The following is a 27,296-nucleotide window of genomic DNA, read 5'->3' as shown; positions in this document are numbered from 1 at the left end:
TCGCTGTCCTCATGCAAGTAATTCATAGCCCCGTTACCATGGAATATTCCTACCCCCTCGCATCTAGTGTAGACACTTAGACGCTTGTACACGCACTAACAGTCAGTATAGAATAGATTCTATCCTAGAGACCTCTCCTTTTGGATAACACAGTTCTTTAAACATAGGATATTAGATATGATTTGGGATTAGGTTGACATGACCCCAGACTTCTGTCTCCACATGTAGAGCTAAATGTCAAATCCCCTTCACCCTCTAGTTGCACGTCAATCACACGTCATGCGGCTGCGCGCGCATCTCTGCCAAATATTTCTGCTGACATTGCAGGATTCTTTTATGGATCCACCCACTTGTGACATCATGTATGATGACGTTTATTAAATTACGCCCATACATCCGCCTCTATTAGTTACGTATGCACCTTTTATCTGTACTATCAGCTGTTACGCCTCTTGCATCTGTTTCACTGTAATGTATTTTCTATAAAACTGCCTATCTGTCAATAATGTATGCCCTTCCTTCCTGAACTTTCGTGGTGATGGAATAGAAAGCCTACAATTCGAATTGTATTCCTTTGTATAGGAATAAAGCCTTTTAAAACCTCTAATACCACGGATTCTGCCTCTTATATTTACTGAGTTATTCTTAATAGACTTTACCGCATAAAAATAGTACCGGTAATGAAATATTTACCACAGCGTAGGTAGATATATGTGGCGGTAGGTAGAAATATGTGGCATTAGGTATGAAATATCTAAAGTTACTTACCTGTTGAATTTTTTTCAATATTTTGCCCTCAATATTCTTTTCAACTGATATTGTGTATTTGATATTCTGACAGCACACCCTTGTGTATGGACATAGCGATTGGGTACTGAGTGATCTGGACGTTGTGTTTCTTAAACATCAGAGGTATTTGTTTATCTTGAAGAACGCCACTGATGTGGACCTGTGTTTTTGGCAGCCTCAACATGCATATTTACGGCCGACAGACCTGAGGTGTTGTGCCAGATGGTGGTTCTGACCTGAGGATATACATTTGATCTGTATTTTGGGCGGAAACGTCAACACTTACTCAGGAATGTCCTATCATATATTTAATTGAAAATAAGGACTACCTTCGCACTGAGATTCAAAGTTTGTGAGAACGGAGGCCATTTCAGAGATGTACAACTGTGTATCATATTTTATTGTCCACACAAGTGCCACTTATGAGCAGGCGCTGGCTGCTCTACTGCATGAGTATAATAACATTCAATGGGATACGAACAATACAATGTTTACATTGGAAAAGGCCTCGTTTGTTTTCACTCACAACAAAAGTGTGTTAATTTTAGGTCTACAGGTATGGAACAGACCTGTGTTGAAATAATACCAACAAAACATTTATTCTGGTTTTGTTTACTAAATACCTGGTTCTGTATTTGGCATTAAGGGTTTTTGGCCTGTGTGTGTTCGCTCCACCTATTGCTATCATTTAGGGGAAAGCTTTAAAAATGTCTCGGAAATGATTGCACTGTAGTTCTTTTTTAGCTGGCCTGCTCATCTTGTGCTGAAAGAGACATTTCATCAACTTCCGGAAGTATCCTCCTTTGCAGGAGCGAGGAAGGCTCCGATCTAATTTCCTTTTCTGAATTCCGACCTTCCAGGCTGATAAGTCTGTTCTGTGTGGTGCAGTGTGTGTCAGTGTTATTTTTCTCTCATAGATTTAAAATCCCAAATACCTCTAACCTTCCAGCTGGCATTGACGTGAATTGCACAAGCCTCTCTTGAAGGCATGGCGCCCCCTCCCAATGACACCTTTTGTGCAGAGTCAAGTTAATCATCATTATCCCCCTGTCCTTTCACAGGTGCCTGGCTTTCTGTCATTTACATCTGATTAGGGCATGGCTGGGGGCCATCTCCCTGCTTCCAGCTGAAAGCAAAGGAAACACTCTCATCCGGTAATGACAGAGAAGAAGTCGAAAAGAAAATAGCTATTTTTGTCAATGCCAATTCCCACATCATACCTTCGTTGCATGACAAATTCTAACTGACGTTCTCATGCACCTGAAATTATAGACTCGAAGGCCTGACTCAAAGAATATATGTTTGCCTTGCACATGCATTGCCCACACAAGTAAACGAATTATTGCCAAAGCCAGTAGGGATTGGGTTTTTTACACGTATTTGTTCTTTGTTCTAATGGCTGTGTGTTTCATGATGTATGCGGATACACAAATGGATAATACTATAAACAGGGGACCATATACACACAGAAAACACTAACAGTGCCATGCACAAAGACAAATGCACAAAATCAGACAACTCACATAGGCAAAAACCGAGGCAAATTGGATTCTTGGCTCTATTTGTACATACACATAGTTGGGTGACTGTAGGTGCACAGAACGGTGGATGGGTAGATAGATGGTTGGGAGTTTTCACTGCTGAATGCATGAAACTGTGCTGGATGGATGGATATTTGGGTATGGATGACTGAATGCTTTTGTGAGGGTTGATGAATATATGTATGGGGAGAGTATTGATTTATACATTGGAACTGGTGGATCGGTGCAGAGGTGTAGGTAGATGTGAGTGGATGTTTGTGGATGTGGAAGGATAAACCAATGAGTGCATAGACACTTGACTGTGGATGCTGAATAGATGGATTCAGGTATGTGAACAGAACGATACACAGGAAGATTGAAGACTGCAAGAGAATATTTGTGCAAAAATGTGTTGGTGTGGTTGGACAGACAAATGTATATGTGATAGATGAGTGCATGGATGTGAAGGACAAGAAGATGAATGCATGGTGTGTGTGGATAAGTGCGAGTAGAATCTGGACCACAGTAGGCGATGAATATGCACGCCATATGAACACATTATAGTGATAGTGAAAGGTGCATGCAAAGTAGAAACCATTATCTTTATGTGTTTTATATGATTGGTTTTCATCCAGTTAGTTAATATTAAAAAGCGACACCAGGGTGTGCACATTTAAAACACCAGGACTGAGACTAGCAAATAGGAAAAGTATTAAAATGAAAAAAAGCAAAGAACTACATAAGCAATATCTGTGATTTACTGTGACAATTACAACCCAATATGTCCCCATAAAATGATCAAAAATGACAAGGATAAAAATAATTAAGAAAAGCCAAGTTGCAAATATGTCATTACATTTGCTCCGGACCTTTTAACAATATGGATTGTTTTTGCCTCATTTCTGATTGCAACAAAAAGGCACGTTTTTAATAAATTTGCATTTATAAGGCATTATTGAACAAGCACCTTGGTCGAAGGTTAAAAGGCCCTGATTATGAGTTGCATAATATTGGCGGGTTGTAATCTCTCCTCAAGAAATGAGCATCCCCATGCGGAACCAGTACCTTGCAATTATGAGTTAATCCACCCCACAAAACGAGGAATAAATGAGCAGATCCCGTTTTACTTTCTGTTTCAGGGAGATTAAAACTCAGATTTACCACCTGCCCTTAACAGGTTGTAAATGTGAGTTGGGAGTAGGTGGTGGGTGGAGGGAGGGGGAAGGGGGAAAAGGTGCCCTGGCAGAGGGAACCATTGCATCCGAACCACTTGTTGGAAAAAATGGTCAGGCAACTGGGGAGGGGGACACAGACTTAGATACTGCTGCGGCCAAAGCCGCAAGACATTTTATAAGCCATTTTTGGCTCCCTAAAATCAGATCTGGTGTTCTTAGACCAGGAAAATCCTTGGAATTGGAACTCCAGCTCACTTTTGATCAGACTGAGCAGAATTCTCCATGGATCCAAAGTCCTTTGTACCCCATCTACAACTAGTACCACTTAATCATCACATCAGCATTTATAGGGATCAGAAAGTTACAAAGGAGTTGATGGCAATGGCAGCTTTTCTCCTTTCCTAACTCAAAGCAATGCAATGGCGTTGATGTCATCCTGCCTCCTCAGGATATTGAGCATGACTTAGAAACAAATAAATCGCAAACGGAGGGCAAAAATTGTGAGTTGACTTTCTGAAATCTGTCTGTGATTTTTTTATGTACTAATCGTGTTTAAAAATGTCCACTCAAATGGGCTTTCAGTACGATTGGAAGGTTACTATACCTGTTACAAACACAGGGATGACAGTCTGCCAGAAAGCATAAGCCACCATTCCTGTTTTTGAATTTTAAAAAGGGAACCTTTTTTCTATAACTTGTGTTCCTTAAACTTACCGATGTTACGTTAAAAACATAGATTTACACTTTAAGAAGACATTGGGGGAAATAGGTGGGGATGGGACAAACCACTGCCTTCTGCTCTCAAGACAACTGACCCAATTTCCAAAGTGAAAGCTTTAGAAACGAAACATTTTCACCTTTGTAAATGAATAACATCCTCCATTAAAGAGTCAGCAACTTTTCACATCTCACTAGCATGGAAGTGACTGAGCCCGTATGACATCGAGTGAGACTGCGGAGCAAAAGAGCTGCGAGTGAAAGAGCTGCGGGCCGTGTGCCGCAGATCCTCCCCCGCTCCCTGGTACCGAGAGTCAAAAGTAGCGGCTGCCGTGAGGATCTTGCACCGCCCCGCAAGCTTGGAAGACGGTGGCGGTGTGACGCGGTTCGAACTGCAAGAGGCAGGTGGGGGACGGGCACTTTAGCAACCAGAGCCGCAGCTCCACCCTGTAGTGTCTTGCTGTACACATTCTAGTGTTCCAACCACACTGTGCACCCACCCATCTCTGGCGTCACTGGTCAAGTGACCCTGTTAATAAAAGGGGCCGGGTGGACGAACCCTGGACCAGTTCTAGTACCACATATCATATGTGCATGGTGGCATTTATCCAGCATGTGGGCCTAGTGCCCACGACACCTCAATGGCGATGAGCGGGTCCCGACCCCGCATGCACACCGGCTGCAGCCCAAGACACCTGTGACCTTTTTGCCTGTTTTGCATGACCCAGAATCTGCCAGCCTGCACGCTGGCCTGGGAGAGAAGGGGTGAAGTGCAGCCACATCACCGAGTGACCCCAAGCCACTGCCCCTGGCTCCAGCCAGCATGATGGCACCAGCACGGGGCGTGATCAAAGCCAACAGATGACGAGGCCCAGCCTGCATGAGGACGTACACAGCCTCCGGTAACCAGGTACAGCCAAAGGAAACACTGGCACAGCCCATAGCGAGGAAGAGCGGCTGTAGCCTCTGAAGTGGCCGCAATGTCACAGAGCGAGGACTGACAGCACTGCCTCTAGGTGAGGCGTTACAGAAAAAAAACAAGGCCCATTGGAGCTCCCTGCAACTCCACTTCCGGTACTGGCACCACTGCCCCCCTTCGTCAAAGAGGTCACTGCCGCAGCACAGGAGAGCCCCGCCCGTTACTACAGGCGGTGTGACGGAGGCTTGAGTGGCTCCGATGGAAAGTGGCGATTGACCCCATTCCTCCTCCAGTACATGCCTCCCGTTGACCTGGCAATAAAAATAAAGAAAGTTAAAAGAAAGGGGGAAATCATTCCTAGCAAGCAGTTCCTGCCTGCCGGTGTTCACGCCCAGCACAGAGAGCGAGCCACAGTAAAACAAAGTAAATTGGCAATGGAGGTACCTGTAGCTTCTACTGGGCGGGCAGAAGAATCTGAGAAGACTCGCTGAGTCCAGAGGATAGTATCTCCTTTAGCGACCCTGCTGCCAGTTGCCAATAGTAGGACCCTACCAGCAGGAGGAAAAATAATGCACCGGCCTGAAACGTCCCGAAGGTCAACGATATTTGACAAGCCACATGCATGAGTTGGAAATGCCCTTAATGAGGTGTAATGAAGCCCGCCTCAACACTGAAAGGCCAGACCCAGCACTCCCAGCAATGTGCTATCTGTTTGCCTAAGGATGAGGAATAAGGCACTCAAGCCTAAACAAAAGCAGCCTCCCGTCCCCCGGTGACCAAAGAGACTGAGCCAGGCACCAGGAATGTGCGAGGGTTTACACCAAGTGAAGACTGCTTGCCACAGGAGTAGACTGTGCACCCTGATGTCTCCTGGTGTACACCGCTACACCTGCAACTCAGGAAACTGGCTTGCAGCCTAGGAAAAGCTGCTGCATCCGGAGTGAAGTGTCCACAGTGCCACCTAGTGGCCACCTGTGGTTACAGCACCCGTGAAAAAGGGAGCACGTTACAGTGAAAAGACCCCCACAAGCTGTGTCCTGCTTTGTAATGGTGACTGAAGCGCCCCTCCTCCCTGCTTGCAATATTCTTCATGGCAGGCAAACCAAGCACAGCAAGTGTTAAAAAAACAGCCCTTCAAAAAAACAAAAAAAAGCCAGTCCCACATTACAAGCGCAAACAGCATGAGAGCCTCTGCTGCACTGGACAAAGTAAAGGAAAGCACAGCCTGAAGCATCCCTGTTTGAACTGCCCTGCTTTAGGACAAGGGGGAGAGACTGTTGAACCCGAGAGAGCCCTACAAAGTCCAAAGCTACCCCCGCTAAGGTGGTGACACTAAACAGATCAGAAAGTCGAAGCAGCGAAGTCTATGGAAAGGCAACACCCAAAGAGGAGAGGAGGAGAGAAGCCCGAGCTACAATATGCCAGAGAACACTCAAGGGGCAGTAGCCAAAGAGAAGAGACCACCAGCAGAGACCCCAGCCAAGATAAGCGTCAAGTCAGCGAACGTAATGGCACCGGAAGCAACCAAGCAAGCCTCACAAAAGGTGAAGAAGAACTTGCACTGTGTGTGCCCCCTCCAGTAGTGATCTGATGCCATGGCAACCGAGAAGAGTGCAACGCATGTCCCTCGTAGTGAATGGACACCACCGCGAGCTAGAAGATGCCGGAAGAGGGCGCCCACGAAGAGGATGGAGTACACAAGGTCAGAGATGCGCAGAGGGCCGCACCAGTGAATCTGAAAGCATGCGCAGCAGCCCAGGAGTGAGAGACCTCTCCGAAGAGAAGAAGGTATGCTGAAGGCAACACGGAGAACCTCCACATATCCACCACACCAGTGAAGCCCCACAGTGGGCCAAAAGAAAGCAGTGTGTCCTCCCTCACACTGCCTCAAGACGGAGTCACCAGTGGCCCAAGACAGGTAAGAGGACAGTCGCACACTTCATGTGGCAAGCTGCCACTGCAACATGTGCTCCAATGGCAGGCGACATGTGGACGGATGCCACATTGAACCACAAGCAAGGAGCACGTCACTCAAAGTGACCGACCCCCACCAAGCATGCCTGAATGGAGGCAAGATCAAGCGCCATGACGGCGCAGCCTAGAGGCGCAAGCACGACGGCCACGAGCAAAGCAGTAAACTGACATCCTAGCAGAGGAGCATCGCGGAACCCCTGAGGAGGGGAAGGGACCAACAAGAGGTCCTTAAAGTGAAGAAGCACATCCTACCAACAGGACAGACCTGCGAGAGGTCAGCAGCAAAGTAAAGATCGTTCAAAGAACTGTACACGGCCAGCAAAATGTCCCTGTGGTGCAAACATGAGACATCTGGCAGGATGCCACATCAGAGTGAGGAACCTGGTCAGAAAGAGGAGAAAAGTGTGGCTGGACCCCACTTAGTGAAGGAGAAGAATGTGGCAAGACACCACTCCATGAAAGAGGAAAGGAGAGTGGCACGATGCCACAGGGCAAACAACCACCACAGGCACGCAAGAGGGAAAAGGAGAAGACCGACAGGACAGAGGACTCGTGCCAGCACTGGAAAAGTTGTTCATCAGCACAAGCCAGCCACAGGGGTGCAGAGATGTCACTGGAAACAGCTTCGCGGGAGGACCAACCGTAAGCTGCTAGCAAGCAAGATCTGCGTCCATGCCCCACGCTTCACAGTTCAACCGTTCTCTCACCTGTCACCAGCTGCTTGGCATCAATAGCACCACGCCTAGCAAGTGCACCTGCTGGAACACAACCGCAAGTGGCCACAAAGTCCCTCCAGTCCTCCTCAATCCATGATATCCGCGAAAGCAAGTGATCGCTGCCTGTTTTCCCAACTGAAGGAAAGTTACCATGTTCATCATCCAAAGTGCATCATCACAAAGAACATCAAAGGAGCATTGTACCACCAGAGTGGATCCAACCACTCGAGACAGCCGGAGTTCAACAAGGCATTCCTGGCGCTGTGGGGAACCTTCTATGTGTCCCCATAAACCTGAAGCCTGCCAAAGAAGAGCATTCCTGAGCATTGGACCATCCACCCTTGGATTTACACAAGGCTTGGCCTTGGCCCTGTTGGGAGTTATGCGGCAACCCCTCAGCTCAGCCTACGATAGGCCCGCACAGCCCACGTGGTCATGTGGCAACCCTGGGGAAAGAGCCTCAATGGAATTCCTGTGAGAGGGGAATCCGGATCAGAGATATGTGTAGGCAGCAGCTCCACGACAGGCACCAGGAAGCACAGTGGTTACAGATGAAGACTGGTCACCCAAAGACCATCCGAGGAAGGCACAGAACCTGAGCCCTGATGGCGAGAATACCCAGACTGAGACACCACCCTCTGCGGCTACATGAGCAACTTGGCTGTGGTCCTGTTGGCAGTTCCTCAAAGACGCCTTCGCGTGGCCTACAAGAAGCCTGCACAGTCCACACGGTCCAATGGCAGCCAGGCAGGAAGGCCCTCCAGGAAACTCCTGTGAGAGGGAAGTCCAGGCAGGAGAGGCAAGTCTCAAGCTGCTAGGCTGTCGGTAACTGGAAACATCATCGCCTTCAAGGGACACCCTTATGCACAAAGGTCATCCTCTGTATTTGCAGGTTGACTATCCACCAGAGCCTGAGCGCCTGCAAGATCTCCAAAGTGGACTCCAGCACCGCTCCAGATGCACCACTATTGTAACTACATACAAAGACTTCAACACTGCAAGACCAGGCAGGTCTGAACTATGTCACTGTGGTGGACGAAAGCCTCCTGGCCGTGCGGTCTTGAGCTCCAGCACCGCCTGGTAGACGGCCTGAGGAGACTCTTTAGTGTTATGTTTCCTTATGTTGTTTTTCCCATAGATTGGACCCTTGTTTGTTATTTTGCCATTAAAGTTTGGGAGGGATGTAGTGTCCTGATGGACACGTTCTAGTGTTCCACCCACACTGGACATCCACCCATCTCAGGCGTCACCGGTCAGGTGACCCTGTTAATAAAAGGGGCTTGGCGCACGTGCCCTCGGCCAGTTCCAGTACCACATATCATGTGTGCATGTGGTCATTTATCCAGCATGCGGGCCTAGTGCCCACAACACCACACACCCGAACTCGATGGAGGTGGCCAGTGTTAGGCCAGTGTGGCTTGCGCAGTTGTGTGGGTCGACACAGCCCACACTTCTTCATCTTGCCCGGACTTCCTCATCCTACCAGCACCCTCTGCAGCATCTGAAGGTGCTCTGCACCTGCCAACTGCTGCCATACTTGTTAATACCCCTCCCACCTCGCAAAGCCTCAGGGGTATAGTCGAGTTTAGTTAGATAGGCTCCCCAGGCTTATTCTTCCGCAACCTAGGCCGGCCCTTCAGTCCCTCAAGCCCACAGAAGGGTCATAGAGGAGTTTCAAAGGACAGCAGGTATACACAATTGGGCCCTCTACAGTTAAGATAAGAAGGTCTTTTAATTGTGAAGCTGCTAAAGCGCACGTTGTCTTGCATCAGTGGACAGTAACTCAGATATAGGAGACCCTTAGTTTCTTAAGAAAAGCTTGTGTCCTAATTATACACCTTCTCATTGTTTATCCACATTACGGTTCGAAGTAAAATTTGTCACCAACGAGTGGGAAGGTGGACCTACTCCATCAGGAAGGCAAAGGGCAGCACAAGGGGGCAAGAGGCGATGGTCTGTGTAGCCTCCCCCCATGATTCCAACAATGGAGAGAATTGGCACGAGAAAGTTGGAGTAGTCAGCCCAAGTTACAACTACTGCACGATGAGGTCCGGAAGGATAAGGAAAGAATCAGTAAAACATTGTAAGTAAAGTATAGAAACCATCCAAGAGCCTTCAGATACGGGGCAGTTCCAACATCCCCAACCTTCGTGCAACATATCCCAACCCTCGGGCACTTAGCCATCTTACCGCAGCTTCTAGAACAGGACCCATATACTCCTGGCAGTGCAACAGAAGTGGAAACCTTAACATTATCTGATGAACTAATTAACCAAGACAAGAGGCGTGAAACAGCAGTAGTCGATGCACAATGGCGGACCTTGAGAGATTATTTCAAGAAAAGTGACACTAAATTACCAGCATCAAATGACCCCAGTGCAACCACTGTACAGCTGTGGGATTCGAGTCAAATATGTGTAGTTAGCATAATGTATCTTAGACTGTATCTCTACTCCATATGCGTCGAGGACTGCTTTATAAAGTAACTCCTCTGGTTTACGTGTCCTGCATAATAGAAAGGGCCGAAAAGCCATACTGTGGCCATCTTGATTCATGAACAGTCATGCCTCAGATCACGTGTCTCTCTTTCTGCCCTCCCTTCTGCATGATTTAGCTCGTACCAGCCTAAAGACAGGATACATTGTATTTATGGCCGAGGCCCAAGGTCACATCTGCAGTAGGGAGTACTAAGCTAAATTCCTCTGTGCCTGAGACGAAAGGGAGTCACCCGGCCGACCTTCTTTGAACGAGATAGTAACCTTATACGGGCAGATGGTATGAGCTCATTTAGGAGCTCTAGGACTAACTGGTACTTTTCCGCTTGCAATGCTTTGTATACTGAATCTGTAATGTATATAAGTGTGGCTCTGTCAAGGAGCCAGCAGTCTTCTTCGGCACACCTGATGGTTGAGGTTCGATGAGGCTCCTCTATGTAGAGTTCTGTTGTGGCCAATAAACGCTCGAACCTTCTACGTTGCCAACTGCTTATTATTGACTTAATATTGCGGGCCACTGGTAAGTGTGGCCCTTGGGATTACTATTAGATTACTTCAGTTGGCGACCACGAAGGGACCCCGTGACAGGGTCTTCTCCCTCCCCGTAAACGGGTGAGGGGATTGGGGGCGTCTTGGCCGGGTGGGCGGAGGGGAGTCTACGTCCGCTCCACGCTCCCGCTCGGGGCACCCTCTGCTGCTAGTGACCCTTCACCGGGGTCCTACGGGCTTGACCCAGGAGCTGACTGTATTGGTGGTAAGAAGTTGGCAGCGGAGAACGAACATTCGTACCTGGGTGCACCCGGTGAGTAATTTGTTTGTTTGAAACATGCACTGTTGAGCGGTGCATTTGTTTGAAGCACGCGCTGTTAAGCGGTGCATTTGGAACAGTTAACTGTATTTGATTTGAGGGGTCGTGAGGACCCTAGGAGAGTTACGGAGGTCTTGCAGGGTGGTCCGGTAGGGACTGACTGTGGAGACTCCGCGGATCTTTTTGTGATATTTGGAGATAATGATCAGATGCCTAGTTGTTACCTGTGAGTAATGCACGGCCGGATTGCACTCGGGAAAACCTGTGGCTAGAACTGGGTAGCCATAAGACATATCTGAAGTACGGCTTGGACTACATCAGAACAGTCTCAGTGGTGAACCAGGGAGGTCATGGCCAGTCCGTGGTTACCCTTGTCGGACCGTCTCCTGCCAGTACGGCCTGTTGTGATTCTGTCGATCCTTTTTGAATAATTCTCCACGAACGGGAGTCGACGGGCTCCGTTCGTTTGTTTGGATGCATCAAATTTTGATAGGGTGAACTGCAGAGAGTAATGTCGACATACATGTTATTTGTGGTGTAAAGTCTGTTATATGGTATTTGTGTTTGTCTAACTAACCAACATGTCGTGTTTCAGCAAATTGAATTGTTTTGGTTGTTGTTGTCGGACCAGCGACTCTCGGTTGGCCGAGAGTCAGCCTGCCCCACCGGAGGGCAGCCCCAGCCATTTCATGTATGTGAAGCACGGAATTGCCCCTATATTGTTCAACACCCTGTGGCACAAGTATACAAAAGGTAATGAAGAGTTGCAGTGGCCGAAGACTGGTTCCTTTGACGAAAAGAAAGTTGCCTTTTTATAGGAGCAACTATTCTCCAGGCGCAGTAGACAATCTATGTTTGATGCCTTAAACGCCTGGCAGAAAGAGGCCAAGCAAAGACGGATGAGGGGGGAGAAGTTGGCGAGAGCCAAGGCAGGCAGACTGTAACTCAGAAAGCTGTAGCCTATGACAGAGCAAGGGTAAAGAAAGGAATCGATTGTATGAATCGGGAGTTTAGATTAAAAGTTGACAAAAGTTATGTGGCCCGACCCAATGCAGAAGATGAGATAGAAGACCTGCTGGACATGCGACCACCACCCCTGTATGTCCCGCAACGGTTGTATCCGGAGGTAACAGCTGCTGTTGTATCGGCCGGAGCCCAGACTGTTGACCCCGCGCCGGCGCCAGTTGCCTCTCCAGCAACTTCAGTCGCGTCAGCGCCTCAGCCCCCCTCCCTTGCGCCGGTCATTGATCATTCTCGGCTGTCTTCCTCTGTCTCGGAAAGTATGGCCCTATGGCCCAATTTGCTGTCGGCCTCGACAGCTGAAGCTCCACAGCTGTCACCGGGGGCCATGTATTCCCCTTCCGCCCTGACCTCTTCCTCCGCGAGTGCAACCCCTTTCGCAGCTGTTTCAACTCCAGTACATCCGACCGGTTCATTAGATGGTAGGAAGTTGTTCACTCGATCAGCCTTAGGAACCGGGGAGAAGGAGGCCATTGCAGTCCAGGCATCCCAGTGGATGCGGCAACCCATCTATACCCTGACCGACATATGGAACACCATGCGAGATTATGAACCGGTAATGCAGCAACACGCGTTGGCCTATATGGCCCAGCGCCTCATCTCATTGTGGGAACAGGCCTATAAAGAGGACAGAGCTCCGGCCATCCTATATGATATTTACACTCAGGCCCATAGATCTCAGCTGAGTCCAGAAGCGGTGTATGGGAACGTGAACACTTTGGTCAGTTACAGAATGCGCCTGCCTGCAGCTAGCCCTGTAGGGGTACAGCAGTTCCCAATGCGTGAAGTGCACCCTATTTATCACCCCGAAGTAACCGAGATAATAGACGCACAAGGGGGGTCACCCGCCCAAGAGTAGCCACCCGATTTCAGGAACAATGGGTATATACCCCCTGGAAACGTAGTGAGGTACTTTCTTTGAAAACTCAGTTGCCTGGCCCCAGGAAGAATCCTACCACATATTATAAGGAACTGACAGAAGCCGCCTCCTCGGCGGTGATGACACTGGCTGACATTGAGCTATTCTTTGCTCTATTGGTACCGGTGGACATATGGCGGTAGGTACATGACCAGGATCATGTGGCTGAGTTCGGAGGAACATGGGAACAATTGAGAGACTGGGACAGGGATCGTAAGCCAGGAGATAAACCTAGAAGTGAGATATTGGCTTTACCGGAGAAAATAATAACCTATATGCTTTCTCTAATTCCCCCCAGGAAGGTGGATTGGGACAAATTGACTGCATGCAAGCAGAAGAAAGATGAGAACGTGTCCGACTTCTTCACGAGGTTCGAGGGAGTTTTTATTGATTTTAGTGGGCAAGATCTGTCTAAGGAGGGTGGCATACGTCTGTTTGTCAACAGGTTTGTCACTAACCTGTTGCCTGAGATATCAGCCCGACTTCAGGCTGCGGAGAGTACCTGGACTACATCAACCCCCCTCGACGATTCTAAGCATGGCTCAATATTATGAGCATCGGGAGAACGAGAGTAAGGAAAAGACGGAAAAGAGATCGAAGGACTTGAAAACTAGGGTTTTGTTACAGCAAGTTGAGAGGGGACGCGGTAGGGGTAGGGGAACACAGAATTTCGCCCCGCGAGGGGCGGGGCTCGGACAGGGTGGAGGATGAACTGATTTAGGAATAAATCAGTGTGCCTTCTGTAAGCAGGAAGGGCACTGGCGAGCTCAGTGTCCGTTGCTGCAGGCGCAGAATGGGGTTTCGAGGGGTCAAGGAAGAGGCCGGGGCAGTGGTCGTCGAGGTGGATATACGAGACAGGAGGGAGTTGGGCAAGGTGAGGATAGCCAGAATTATTTCGACCATGGTCGAGGAAAACAGTACTATAATGACGGATGTGTAAGTAATGATTCGGCAGGCTACAGTGAGGCATAGGGAAGCCGAGGACAGAGTGGGGGATGCGTGTCAATTCCGATCGATCAAAACTGACCTTATGTACATGCTCGTTTAATGGATGCATCAGGTAAGTTTCTAGTTGACACAGGGGCTATGAATAGTTCTGTTTCACACGCCCTTGTCCCTGGGGCTGCTCTGTCTGGCCAGAATAATGTGTCTGTCGGTTTCTCCGGAACTCCAGTGGTAAGCCCCATCTCCCAACCTCTTTCTCTTAACTTGGGGCCGATTTCAATTGACTCACCTTTCCTTCTGACTTCACAATGTGGTGAGAATCTTTTGGGTATGGATATACTGAAGAGGCTGTATGCCCGCATCTATTGCTCTCCCGATGGTATTTACTTAACGATTAGGAAACCCTTACCTCCCTCTGCACAATGTTTCTCCAAAACGGACCCTTTGCCCCCTGAGCTCGCCCAGATTCCACAGAGTCTCTGGGCTACTGGAGACACTGATGTAGGGTTGTTGAGCATACCACCCATTTCGATCACTCTGAAACAAAATGCTCGATTACCCAGAGTTCCGCAGTATAAAATTGCCCCCGCAGGGGAGCAGGCATTACTGTCCATTGTCCACGATTTGATCCGCATGGGCGTGGTGGAAGAAACGGCTTCTAACACGTGCAACAGCCCTATTCTTCCTATTCTTAAATGGGCCCCGATAGATCAGAGTCCTGATTATGCTGATACTTATCTTTTTGTGATCGACCTGCGAGAAATCAATAAGATTGTCGTACCCCAATATCCTGTAGTGCCTGACATCACTACTATCCTGACCATGATTCCCCCGACGGCTGGATTTTTCTCTGTCATTGATTTGAAAGATGCTTTTTTCAGTATTCCCATACATCAAGATAGCCGTTATCTTTTCGGATTCTCCTTAGGAGGTCGCAGCTTCAGATTTTGTCGCGCCCCACAGGGCTATACAGAGAGTCCCAGTATTTATAGTCAAGCACTTAAAACGTTGTTGGACACATTAACCTTTGCCACCCGGTAACGTTTTAGTGCAGAATGTGGATGATCTTCTCGTGGCCTCTGATACTGAGCATGGTTGCCGACTAGCGATGACTGCGTTGTTACAGCACCTGGCAGACCACGGTAATAAAGTTTTGTTGTCTAAATTTCAATATTGTCGACCGGAGGTGACCTATCTCGGTCATCTCCTGTCGAAGGAGGGACGACGGCTAACCCCTGATCGTATTCTAACCATATTTAACATGCCTGTTCCTTGCACGCAACGTGATGTCCGCGCTTTGCTTGGCATAACTTCTTACTGTCGCCAATGGATCCCTAACTATTCCCTATTGACTAAACCTTTCCTGCATCTAACGACTAAAGATGTGCATGAACCTTTACCTTGGACAGCTGAATGTCAGAACGCTTTTGTTGCTTTGAAATCTGCTCTTTGCTCTGCCCATGTGCTTGGCACCCCTGATTACCGGAAGCCTTTTGTACTCTACGTGCATGAGGTGGACGGTTGCTCGCTTTCAGTGTTAACACAAGGATTTGGTGGTAAGCAAAGACCTTGTGCATACTTTTCGGCGGTATTGGATAATGTCGCCAGGGCACTTCCCAGTTGTCTGAGAGCCACGGCTGCGGTTGCAGTGGCGATCCGACAATCGGAAGGGCTTGTCCTCAATACGGACCTGACAGTGATGGTGCCCCACGCTGTGGACATATTGTTGAACAGGACACAGACTCAGCACTTAACTAGTGCGCGTCTTACGGGGTACAAATTGACCCTGTTTGCACCACACATCGCTATAAAATGCTGTGTCACTTTGAACCCTGCTACGTTACTACCCCTCCCCCTGGAGGATCATAGTCAAGATATACATGATTGCATATTCCGGACAGAAGAGGAAACGAAGGGGCGGATAGATTTGACAGACATTCCCTTATCTGACCCTCAAGGGGAATTGTATGTTGATGGCTCATGTTTTCGGTTTCCCAATGGCACTATGACTGCTGCTTATGCGATAACCACGTTGCAAACAATAGTTGAGACGGCCAAGGTACCTTATCGATGGGCCCAGGCTGCCGAGTTAGTCGCACTGCTGAGGGCTTGTGAATTGGGTGAAGGGTTGAGTATAAATGTCTACGCCGATAGCCAGTATGCCTTCGGCGTAGCACATAGCTTTGGAAGATTGTGGGCGGAGAGAGGTTTCCTCACATCCCATGGTCAAAAGATACAGAATGGTCAATTGATGTTGAGATTGTTAGCCGCCCTGACCCTGCCCCAAGCCATAGCAGTTGTTAAATGCAGTGCGCACAAAGCAATAGTCGATGATGTGGGTAAGGGTAATTCCTTTGCGGACAGAATCGCTACAGAGACTGCCCAATCCAATACCACTTCCATGTTTGTAACAAGTTCGCATAACGGGATGATAGAGGCGGAGGCATTCAGTAACACTATAGACAGCGTAAGAGACTTGCAATCAGAAGCAACCCCTGAAGAACTGCAATACTGGCAAGAGCAGATAGGGAAATTGGATGACAATGGATGCTTGATTGATCTGTCAGAAAGATGTAGGTGGCTGCTGCCGAACGCCTTTGTGACTGCAGTTGTGTCCATGGCACACGGTCCTGCACATGTGGGAATTCAAGGTATTTGCGCAATCCTGGATCCTGTGTGGTATAATACCAACATCCACAGGATGGCGAAGCATCTAGTTCAGAATTGCATGATTTGTCTACAGCATAACCCAGGGGGTAGCATCCCTGTTTTGACTGGCAGCTTCGCGCCACCCACCCTACCTTTTGAGGTGCTACAAATGGACTTCATTCAGTTTGAACGGGTTAATAATCTTAAGTACGTTTTGGTGGTGGTTTGTACGTTTAGCAAGTGGTGGAGGCGTATCCTACCAAGGAAAATACTGCCTTAGCCACCGCGAAGGCCTTAGTAAAAGAGTTCTTTCCCCGCTATGGGGTACCCCGGGTGATTTGGAGTGACAATGGGAAACATTTCAATGCTGATCTGGTTAAACATGTTTGCAAGGGCCTGGCAATACAGCAGAAGTTTCATGCGGCTCTCCATCCCCAATCAGCAGGACTGGTGGAAAAATATAATGGAATCCTTAAATTAAAGTTGGCCAAGCTGCAGGACACCACAGGTCTAAAGTGGCCCGATCTCTTACCTCTGGCTTTACTATCTGTAAGGACCACTCCTCAGTCCCGTAGTGGAATATCGCCATATGAGGTGATATTTGGTAGGCCCGCTAATGTATGGGGTGTGCCGCGACCAAAATCCCTTAGAGACATCGAGTACCCTATGCTGGCAGATTACCTTTATGCACTAACTAAAGACCTTCGTTCCATTCATCAACAGATAACCGCAGTGCTGCAGCCTCTGCCGGAGGGTCCCGGACACGGCGTGGAGCCTGGACAGTGGGTTCTGGTTCGGAACTACCAACGGAAATAGAGTCTAGACCCACGCTGGACCAAGCCTTTCCAGGTGCTTCTGGCCACAAGGACGGCAGTGAAGGTCGAAGGGAAGCGGCATTGGATCCACGTGTCCCACCTAAAGAAGGTCCCCCTTCCCTTGCCGGATGACCAACGGGACCAAAGCGAGGTGTTGAGACACGAAAGCGATAAATCAACCGAAGAGTCACCTTCCCCGGACCCCCGAGGAGAAACGGATGGGCGAGAGGAGGGTGTCGTAAGTTCGGCGACATCTGTAAAAGGTAATCAGGCATCTGGGGCTACAACGCGTGACAGGAGAAGTCACACACCCAATCCTTTACCTGACCCCACTGTGCCTGTTCTTTTCATTAATCCTGACACACCGGGTCATGTTCGCTATAACCTGCGGCCCCGACCAAAAGCGAAGATCCCAGGCTCAGGCTAGAGAATGAGAGCGAGAGATCTGGGTAGCCTCTGGGAATAAGTAAAAACACTGGACTGAACCCGTTGAGAGCTTGGAACTTTTTGATATTGCTCTGTTCAGAAAGAAGAGAGAGACATTGGTTGACTGGTGGGGGCCCAGGTGGAGTTTTCCTTTCTTCAAGATTACATGGAACAATAGGAGTCTGCCTGTGAGGCTCTATAACGGACACAGGAAAGAAGCACCCTCTGGCAGGTTGGACTGCTTGTAGATTTTCTGTTTCCCCAAGCTTATAATTGGACTTTTAGTGAGAATGTACCCTTTTGGCCATGTTGTCCCTGAAGAGGAGCGTCCCATAGTACACCGCCCTTTGCATCCACATTTGCCAATGTTTTCTACTTGGAGCTTGCGTGCCAAGATTGTTTTTATTGTCATAATAATTGTTTCATTAACGTTATGTTTAGGAATGTTCATTTATCTAGAATTCCATTATCCTGTACATACCCTGATAGCTACCACTCCCGTCCCCGAGGAGCACCATTTTCAGACTTTTGCCCCGCATAAAGAAAGACATTGCCAGACCTATGTAAACAATGCTTTCATTGAAATGTTGCACCAAACCCACAGTTCAACAAATACCACAAACTGCTGGGTATGTGGGCTCCTCCCCTCAGTAATGCACAAACATGATCTGTTCATTTCAATGCCGTTGTCATATTTAGGCAGTTGTGAAGCATGGTTTAGATTATTGTCAATGATGTATGAACATTATGCAGTTGATGGACACCGATTTTCAGAGAAGGATTATGATTTGATTTTGGCCTATATAGAGAGACATCAGGGATTCACCCCAAATGCCGAGGGTACGGACGGTACCCTGGATCCTACCGCTTGTATGAATGTGTATACGGAACATGAGAATGACACCTGGTTAAGGGATGAGGTATCGGATTTTGTGTCCTTCAACTTTACCGAGTATTTTAGATATTTCCAGGAGCGAAATGTGTCAAATGAAAGAGTCATCCCGTTCCCTGCGTTGTGTAACACATCCTCCTTTTGCATACATAGTACTGGTCATTTATTTGTTGGTTATAGTAGATGTAACTATAGCTATAGATTACAAACCTTTAGCAGCCCACCTATACTCACTCCCCCGAATGTATATTTTGTATGTGGAGAAAATGCTTACACTTGGCTTCCTAGAGGATGGTCAGGGAAATGCTACTTGTCCTTCTTATATCCTCCTGTTTATATAGCGCCTTCTGATTATCACCGATCTCACTCACTGAATCGGCGAAGCGTAGACTCAGTAAGAACTGATGGAGATGCCACTGACCAGACTGATACCCCTGCCCAACATTTTGTCGATATAATAAATGAAGTTCTGCCTATGTGGGGACCCATTGTGACCAGTAAAGAAATTAGAAAACTGTCCAGGGTGATAGAGGGAGTAGTAAATACCACAGCTGGTATACTGACCAATATCACAGTTGAGCTTCAAGCGACCCGACTTGTGACGCTTCAGAACCGCCTTGTTTTAGACGTTATCCTAGCCGATCGCGGGGAAGCATGTAGAGTGATTGGCAGCTCTTGCTGTGTATATATACCTGACTCCGCCCCCTCAGTCCATCTGGCCATACAGAAGTTACATCGATTGGCATCCGAGATTCACACGGAGACCGGAACCTGGTCTATTTCAGGCTGGTTCTGGGATCTCCTTACCACCTGGGGTTGGAAAATCTTCATGTGCCTTCTAGGAATAGGAGGTTTCCTTTCCACTTGTTGTGTCTGCATCCAATGTGGGCCCGCTTGTTGTTCCTATTGTGCCACCCAAGTCCGCCTTGCCCTACCTACTCCTAAAGCAAACCCGGGTAAAGTAAACGCTCAATTAGTTCAGAAAGAGATACACGATATAATGCAAATAGACGAGGGAATTTTTGAAGAGTAGTCCCCCTAGATAGCTACATTATGCTAAAAAGGGCCATTCTGTGGGATTCGAGTCAAATATGTGTAGTTAGCATAATGTATCTTAGACTGTATCTCTACTCCATATGCGTCGAGGACTGCTTTATAAAGTAACTCCTCTGGTTTACGTGTCCTGCATGATAGAAAGGGCCGAAAAGCCATACTGTGGTCATCTTGATTCATGAACAGTCGTGCCTCAGATCACAAGTCTCTCTTTCTGCCCTCCCTTCTGCATGATTTAGCTCGTACCAGCCTAAAGACAGGATGAATTGTATTTACGGCCGAGGCCCAAGGTCACATCTTCAGTGGGGAGTACTAAGCTAAATTCCTCTGTGCCCGAGACGAAAGGGAGTCACCCGGCCGACCTTCTTTGAACGAGATAGTAACCTTATACGGGCAGATGGTATGAGCTCATTTAGGAGCTCTAGGACTAACTGGTACTTTTCCGCTTGCAATGCTTTGTATGCTGAATCTGTAATGTATATAAGTGTGGCTCTCTCAAGGAGCCAGCAGTCTTCTTCGGCACACCTGATGGGTGAGGTTCGATGAGGCTCCTCTATGCAGAGTTCTGTTGTGGCCAATAAACGCTTGAACCTTCTACGTTGCCAACTGCTTATTATTGACTTAATATTGCGGGCCACTGGTAAGTGTGGCTCTTGGGATTACTATTAGATTACTTCACAGCCTATACAGCCCATATGACCATGCCAGAAAGTAGATCTGGTGCAAATAAAGGTTCAGGCCATGATTCATGAGAAGCCAAATGGGCAGGGCCCCTGCTCATACCCGGACGGTCTCCTGAAAACAGAAGATTATTCTACTCCAAAAATTCTTAAGTCAAGACTAACCTCACTTAAGCGATAAGACTAACCACGAGTTACCAATCTTACAAAGCCACAAAGCACAAAGTTCTTCGCCAATCACCATTTCAAGTGAGGACTCGCCCTCTAAACTTAAGTCATCTCTGCTATAGGAATCCAACCTACACACTGAAGATTTAGCTGCAAATAAGAAACACTCTTGGTACCTAGGCAGCACAATAAACCCGGATATTGCTAGGCAACATCAAACTGCTGACCATAAACATGCCACCATTTCCTGCTAGCCATGACCACCTTGAAACAAAGCAAGGAGATTCCAACAACCGCTCCTTACTGTATCTATCCTCCCTTCAGGCAGACTATAACAAGATTTTAGATACGCACAAAGGTCATGACCCAGCTGTGATTGAACTTACCGCACTCTGGCCTCTACTTCTGCAAACTTTACAATGTACAGAAACTGTGTTAAATTATAATGCAGACAAACTTGACCCAGAAGTCGACCTTTTAAACACACTTGCAGTATACACGGCAGGGATAGACCATTAATTGGAAGATCTTAACAAACTGATCATAAAAGCTCAATCCAATGCCAAAATGGTACAATCAATATGTTGTTGCTCGCAATAATAGACAGCCTGTCTTCCCTCTACCAGTTCCTTGTTACCGTCTTCACAGAAATCAGGAAATCGCCAGTATCCTTCCAGGATGAACCCCAGCACCAGCATTCATATTTAACCATCCTAACCACGCAGACAACGACTAATGAGAATAGTGTGAAGGGAGGAATTAATGTAGGAAACAGGAATGTAGGTGCACGCACCCTCACTCTGCTGAAAGACGTTCCATCGGCTTACTCGTCCTCTGAAAATCACGCTGCAACTACTAAGCAAAGAACTCACCAACAAGGTAAATCGGATAACAGGGACCAAATAGCATTGAGAACAGAACCACAGACCATGTCAAAGACAACGTTCTTACTGGGTAATGGTTATCCCGGGTTCACAAGCATGGGAAATGGATCAACGAACAAACCACCACAAAAAAAGCTGAGCAAAAGGGGAAAAAAAAGATTGTGAAAAAAGTGTAAAAAGTGCAGTGCTGCGACACAAATACAACCAGCAATCCTTTTTCAATACATAAAATCAATCCATGATCCGGTTTGACAAGTACAGCAAGTACCAACAGCAGATTGTTTCTGTTACAACAATTATCCCCAAAACCCTCAGCCGTGCAGACATGCAACGCAACACCCACATTATGCCACCTTAACGACCTCAGGCAAATTCCTTGGCATAGATGGGAAGCCCCACCAAAGGAATTACAACCCCAGACCCCAGTTGAGTCACAAAAGGACACCGAGCGAGTTTCTTCAACGAATACTTCAGCAACTGGATTTGAAGTTCCAACAACCACCAAAGAATGGTTGTCACAGAGCAGCCCAATGAAGAACTAAAGTTAGGTGGTAAGGAGATCCTTCGGATAAAATTTACAAAAAGCTCGGACATTGTAAACATGGAGGATCGACCAATCACAGAAAAAGGATAAGACCATCTATACGGCCCAAGGATGGTAACCGAACACAACAAATCCATCATTTAAACTGCTATTTATTCTGGAGTACCCTACTCAAGGCTCGCACCATATTTTGAATAGAGGAAATATCCTTAAATTGTTTAAATTTATTCCAGAATTGTGCAATTTGGAATCTAGTGATACAACATCTATTGAATTTATACCCATTAAAAGCAAACAAACCCTGAATCGATCTTAATTACATTATCATCAGTTACAATAGAGGAGCTGGTAATATCAAGGTCTGACCAAGTTGACAGTTGGGGTATCAAAATAACTCCTCATATTGGAACACGGTACTTGCATTACACTTGGCTCCCCTTCATAACTCCAGTAACCCACCTTTTCCAATCTTGAAATCCGCACACGGTCGAGTTCACACAGGAAATGATGAATCAGTAATAGAGAAGTCAGATTCCATGATGGACGACTGGGCTTGCCTGCCAGTGGCACTTTCTGGGGGTAACCACGATTGAAATGGCATCCAACATGGCCTCTCAGTGGGTTCTTGGAATATCAATGGCCTCCACTTGAAAGTTCAGTCACCGGACGTGATAAACTTCCTAAAAAACTACAAGGTCATACTCCTTCAGGAAACATGGTCTGAGGCAAGTCTCTCAATATAAGGGTACTTGAAATACAGGCCTCCCACGCTAAAATTGCACAAGTTTGGTAGACCTATGGGCAGCCTCTCGATCTATGTTGCTGGCAAGCTAAACGCAAACATCGACTAGTTTCTATTTGAAGAAGACTGTATTACCGGTATGAGTATCAGAAGCCCCAATTCCATCAAACAAATGCTCCTGATCAATGTATGCATTTCACCAAATGCTACGGAGAAAAGTGCCAAGCTCAACCATGTGCAACCTACGAAATGATTATGGAGGTACAGCCTGTCTAATCTCAGGTGACCATAACACAAATCTTTTTCAAGATCCCCAAGACAAGCTTGACAAAATATGCCCGGGGGGTAACCAATACACCACGGATCAAATAAAGCCGAATGGAAATAAATACAGAAAACTGGGTGAACACACAGTATTACAGCTCAGTAGTCTGGGTCACACAACAATAGTGAAATGTTCTCCTTTTGGGCATCAAATCTAAATATTACGCCAGCCTATAATCTTGGGCCGCAGAAAATCAACTTTTACCTTTAAATCACACAGGCTTTGTGGCAAAATCAGGAACCATAACAAACCTACTTGCAATATTGGTACTGATGAAGAAAGCCTTGGCTTCAAGAATGCCACTTAATAGCTGCTTTGTCGACTTCAAGGCCACATTTGACCGTGTGCTAGGGGTGAATTATGGACTAAACTGCCAAAACAGGGGATTCCACCTACCCTCTAAAAGGCTATAATTCAGCTCCAAACAGCTGGATCCGTACAAAATCGGGAGATGGATCTCACATCTGAAGGAAAATACAAACATCATGCGGTGTAAAACAAGGGTGCGTACTGGCACCCCTTATTTTTAACCTCTTCCTTTTCAGATCTATCACAGTCACTTGAAGACGTTAATTCTCATCCTCCAAAATGTGACGAAACCTGTATCAGTAATTTGCTATATGCAGACGACCTCATCCTGCTTAGCCATACAAGGGTCGGTTTGCAGAGGCTGCTTGACCAGCTGCTTCCCTACATAACACGCAACGAGTTGGAATTAAGTCTAACAAAGACAAGGAAAATTACCTTTGGGACAATAAAACATCAAGGTGGGGGGTGGTAGTTTAACGGTAAAAGCATTAATAGCGCAGATTTCAACAAATACCTAGGGGTTCATATGGACTCTAGGGGCACCTTCTTAAAACAGAAGGATGAGGTTGGAGCCAAAGCTCTGAGCATTCAGGTAGCACTTACAAAGTTTTCAAGGCAGTTATCGAGTCCAAGTCTGACTCCTTTAGTTACTGTTATGAAAGCTAAAACCTGGAACTATCTATCTCTTGGTCAGTAAATTATGTTGGGGAAAGATACCAGCCTGGTAAACAAGATAGCACAAGAATTTTTAACCAAGTGCTGAGCCTACCAAAAATCTCATCCCCAGCCTAGATTAGAATTGAGTTCAGCCTTTTATATCATCGAGCAGTTGGAGCCGGTGCTTTTATCAAGTTGTGTAACAAGTTGTGCATCTCCAGAGAAGCACGTTTGGAGGCTATGCTGTAGCAGGAACTATCAACCGGTCAGCTGAGATGAAAGCACCATTGCCATCTAGAAGACACCCTGCAACTGTTGGAAGCAAATGAAATCTGGTACCAAACCATCCCAGCAGGTCCTAAAAATGTACATTTAAAAAAGTGTCCGGTCTTGGTCCTCTCACTGGGATAGGGCACTATTGGCAATATGTAAACGTGCCTGGACATTTATATCGGGGTTCCAGACAGGTATTGGGGTGCCACACACGTTGTGCACCTATGCAGCAGTATGGAAAAAAGATTTCTGGCCATTAGGATGGGGGAATGGCCTTTGTTGCATCATTTACCCTGCTGGCACCACATGAATGACAATACAATGTGTAGAGGGTGTAGGTGCAACATGGAATCGAGCGAGCATGTGCTGTGTGTCTGCCTTGTCCTACTTAATGACCAAAGGACTCTGCTACAGGAAAATAGAAAAATCTTGGTGTTAGCTCCTATTGACAAGCCATCCTTGAATCCATGAACCCTGAGAATCCAGCGCTTAACATCCGGTTCACAAAAGCAGCAAAAAGACTTATCCAGTGGGCCTTCCATTCAATTATGACTATCTTGCATTGGGCTGCTGTCAATCAATCAATCATGTGTTTGTTAAGCACGACTACTTACCCGTAAGGGTCTCAAGGCGCTGGGGAGGAGGGGAGGTGCAGGTTCTAGTTCATCAAGGAGGGGGTCTGTCGAAGAGCCATGTTTTGAGGTTTCTCGTGAAGATGGGGAGTGATGTCTGTCTGAGGTGGAGCGGTAGGGCGTTTCAGGCTCTGGCCGCGAGGAAGGAGAAGGAGCGGCCTCCCGATCTTGTCTTTCTGGAGTGGGGAACCACGGCCTAGGAGAGCTGGGCTGATGGTAGGGTCCTTTGGGGTGTGTGGAATTTGAGTCAGCTGTTCAGGTATGTTGTTCCGATGTTGTGGAGGGCTTTGTGTGCGTGAGTGAGAATCTTGAAGGTGATTCTAGCCTTGATGGGGCACCAGTGAAGGGTGCCCAGGTGCTGGGAGATATGGCAATGTCTTGGCAGGTTGAGGACCAATCTTGCGGTGGCGTTCTGTATGTTTTGTAGCTTGCGGGTGAGGTTTTTGTTTTTTTCTGGCGTAGAGTGCGTTGCCATAGTCGAGTCTGCTGGTGATGAAGGCATGAGTGACGGTCTTTTTGTGCTCGAGGGGGATCCATTTAAAGGTCTTACATAGGAGGTGGAGGGTGTGAAAGCAGGAGGATGCGACAGAGTTGATCTGGCGGTCCATTTTGAGCTCGGAGTCCAGGATGATTCCAAGGTTGCGTGCGCGGTTCATGGGGGTGGTTGGGCTTCCGAGGGCGGGCGGCCACCAGGTGTCTTTACAGGCGTCGGGGTGTGGGCCCATGATTAGTACTTCTGTTTTGTCAGTGTTGCGTTGTAGGCAGCTGCTTTTCATCCATTTGGCAACAGCTTCCATGCCTTACTGAAAGTTGTGTTTGGCCGCGTTTGGTTCATTGGATAGGGAGAGGATGAGTTGGGTGTCGTCTGCGTATGAAAGAAACAATGTTGAGTCCGTGGGTTCTGACAATGGGGGTGAGCAGAGCCATGTAAACATTGAAGAGCGTGGGGCTGAGGGAGGACCCCTGGGGGACTCTGCAGGTGGTTGGTGTAGGGTTCAAGAAAAAAGGAGGGAGTTTGACCCGCTGCGTTCTGCCTGAGAGGAAAGAGTGGATCCAGTCGTGGTCCTTGTACTGGATCCCTGCGTTGTGGAGTCTGCATGTTAGGGTGCGGTGGGAGACTGTGCCGAAGGCCGCTGGGAGGTTGAGGAGGATGAGGGCTACTGTTTCTCCTCTATCCAGGAAGGAGCGGATGTTGTCTGTTGCGGTGAGGAGGGTGGTTTCTGTGCTGTGGCTTTTTCTGTAGCCGGTTTATGAGGAGTCGAGGATGTTGTGTTCTTCGATGAAGGTAGCAAGTTGTCTGATGGCTTTCTCAATGACTTTCTCTGGGAATGGGAGCAGGAGATGGGTCTGTAGTTTTTGAGGTCTGTGGGGTCTGCCGGGGGCTTCTTTAGGAGGGGTTTGATCTTGGCATGTTTCCAGTTGTCAGTGAGGGAGGCATTAGCCAGGGAGCGGTTGATGATATGGCAAAGTATGGGTGTGATGGTGTTGATGGCTCTGTTGAAGATGTGGTGGGGGCAGGGGTCCATGGGGGCCCCGGAGTGGATTGTCTTCATTGTCTTCAGTGTGTCTTCGGTGGTGAGGGCTGTCCAGCTGTCAATCATTGGCTTCAGTGTGTCAGGAATGGCTGGTGAGGGTTCAGTGTGTTGGTTGTCTTCGTCGAAGTTGTCTTAAAAGTTCTTGAATTTGTGTTGGAAGAAGGTGCTGAGTTTGTTGCAGCAGGGTGTAGTTGGTGGATGCGATGGCTTGCAGGGAGATGATGTCTGTGATGGAGTTGGTGAAAGGTCCGCGGTGTCCGGCTGTAAATCCAACAAGAAGTCAATTGCCACCTATTTTTTTGCCATCAATTGATTAAGACCCGGTTTGGTATACTGGATGCCCGCTTTGTGCTTTCTTGTGATTTTAGAGGTTTTTTTCCATGTATGGATCACTCCTTTATTAACAGAATCCCAAAGCGAGTAGCACTTGGTAGTAGGACTTTTATCACCAGAGCTTTATCCGTTCTTTTCAGCAGAAAGTTAAAAAGTTAAAATTCAGTCTATTACTATATCTTTACTGTGATTTAACCAAAAGGGTATTTCGTACTGAATAAACTCTGCGACCCTTTTGGTACACAGGTTTTACCGAAAATAGCACGCTGTTAGAAACATTATGAAATTTTAAAAGGTGTCGTTTTGGTTTTATGTAATAATTTATCGTAAATTATCTCAATGTTTTTTTTAATCATTTGCTATTTAAAAGTGATGTTATTAA

The sequence above is a fragment of the Triturus cristatus genome, chromosome 9, assembly GCF_964204655.1.
Source record: "Triturus cristatus chromosome 9, aTriCri1.1, whole genome shotgun sequence".
Lineage (NCBI taxonomy): Eukaryota > Metazoa > Chordata > Amphibia > Caudata > Salamandridae > Triturus > Triturus cristatus.
Note: the sequence above shows the minus strand (reverse complement) of the source record.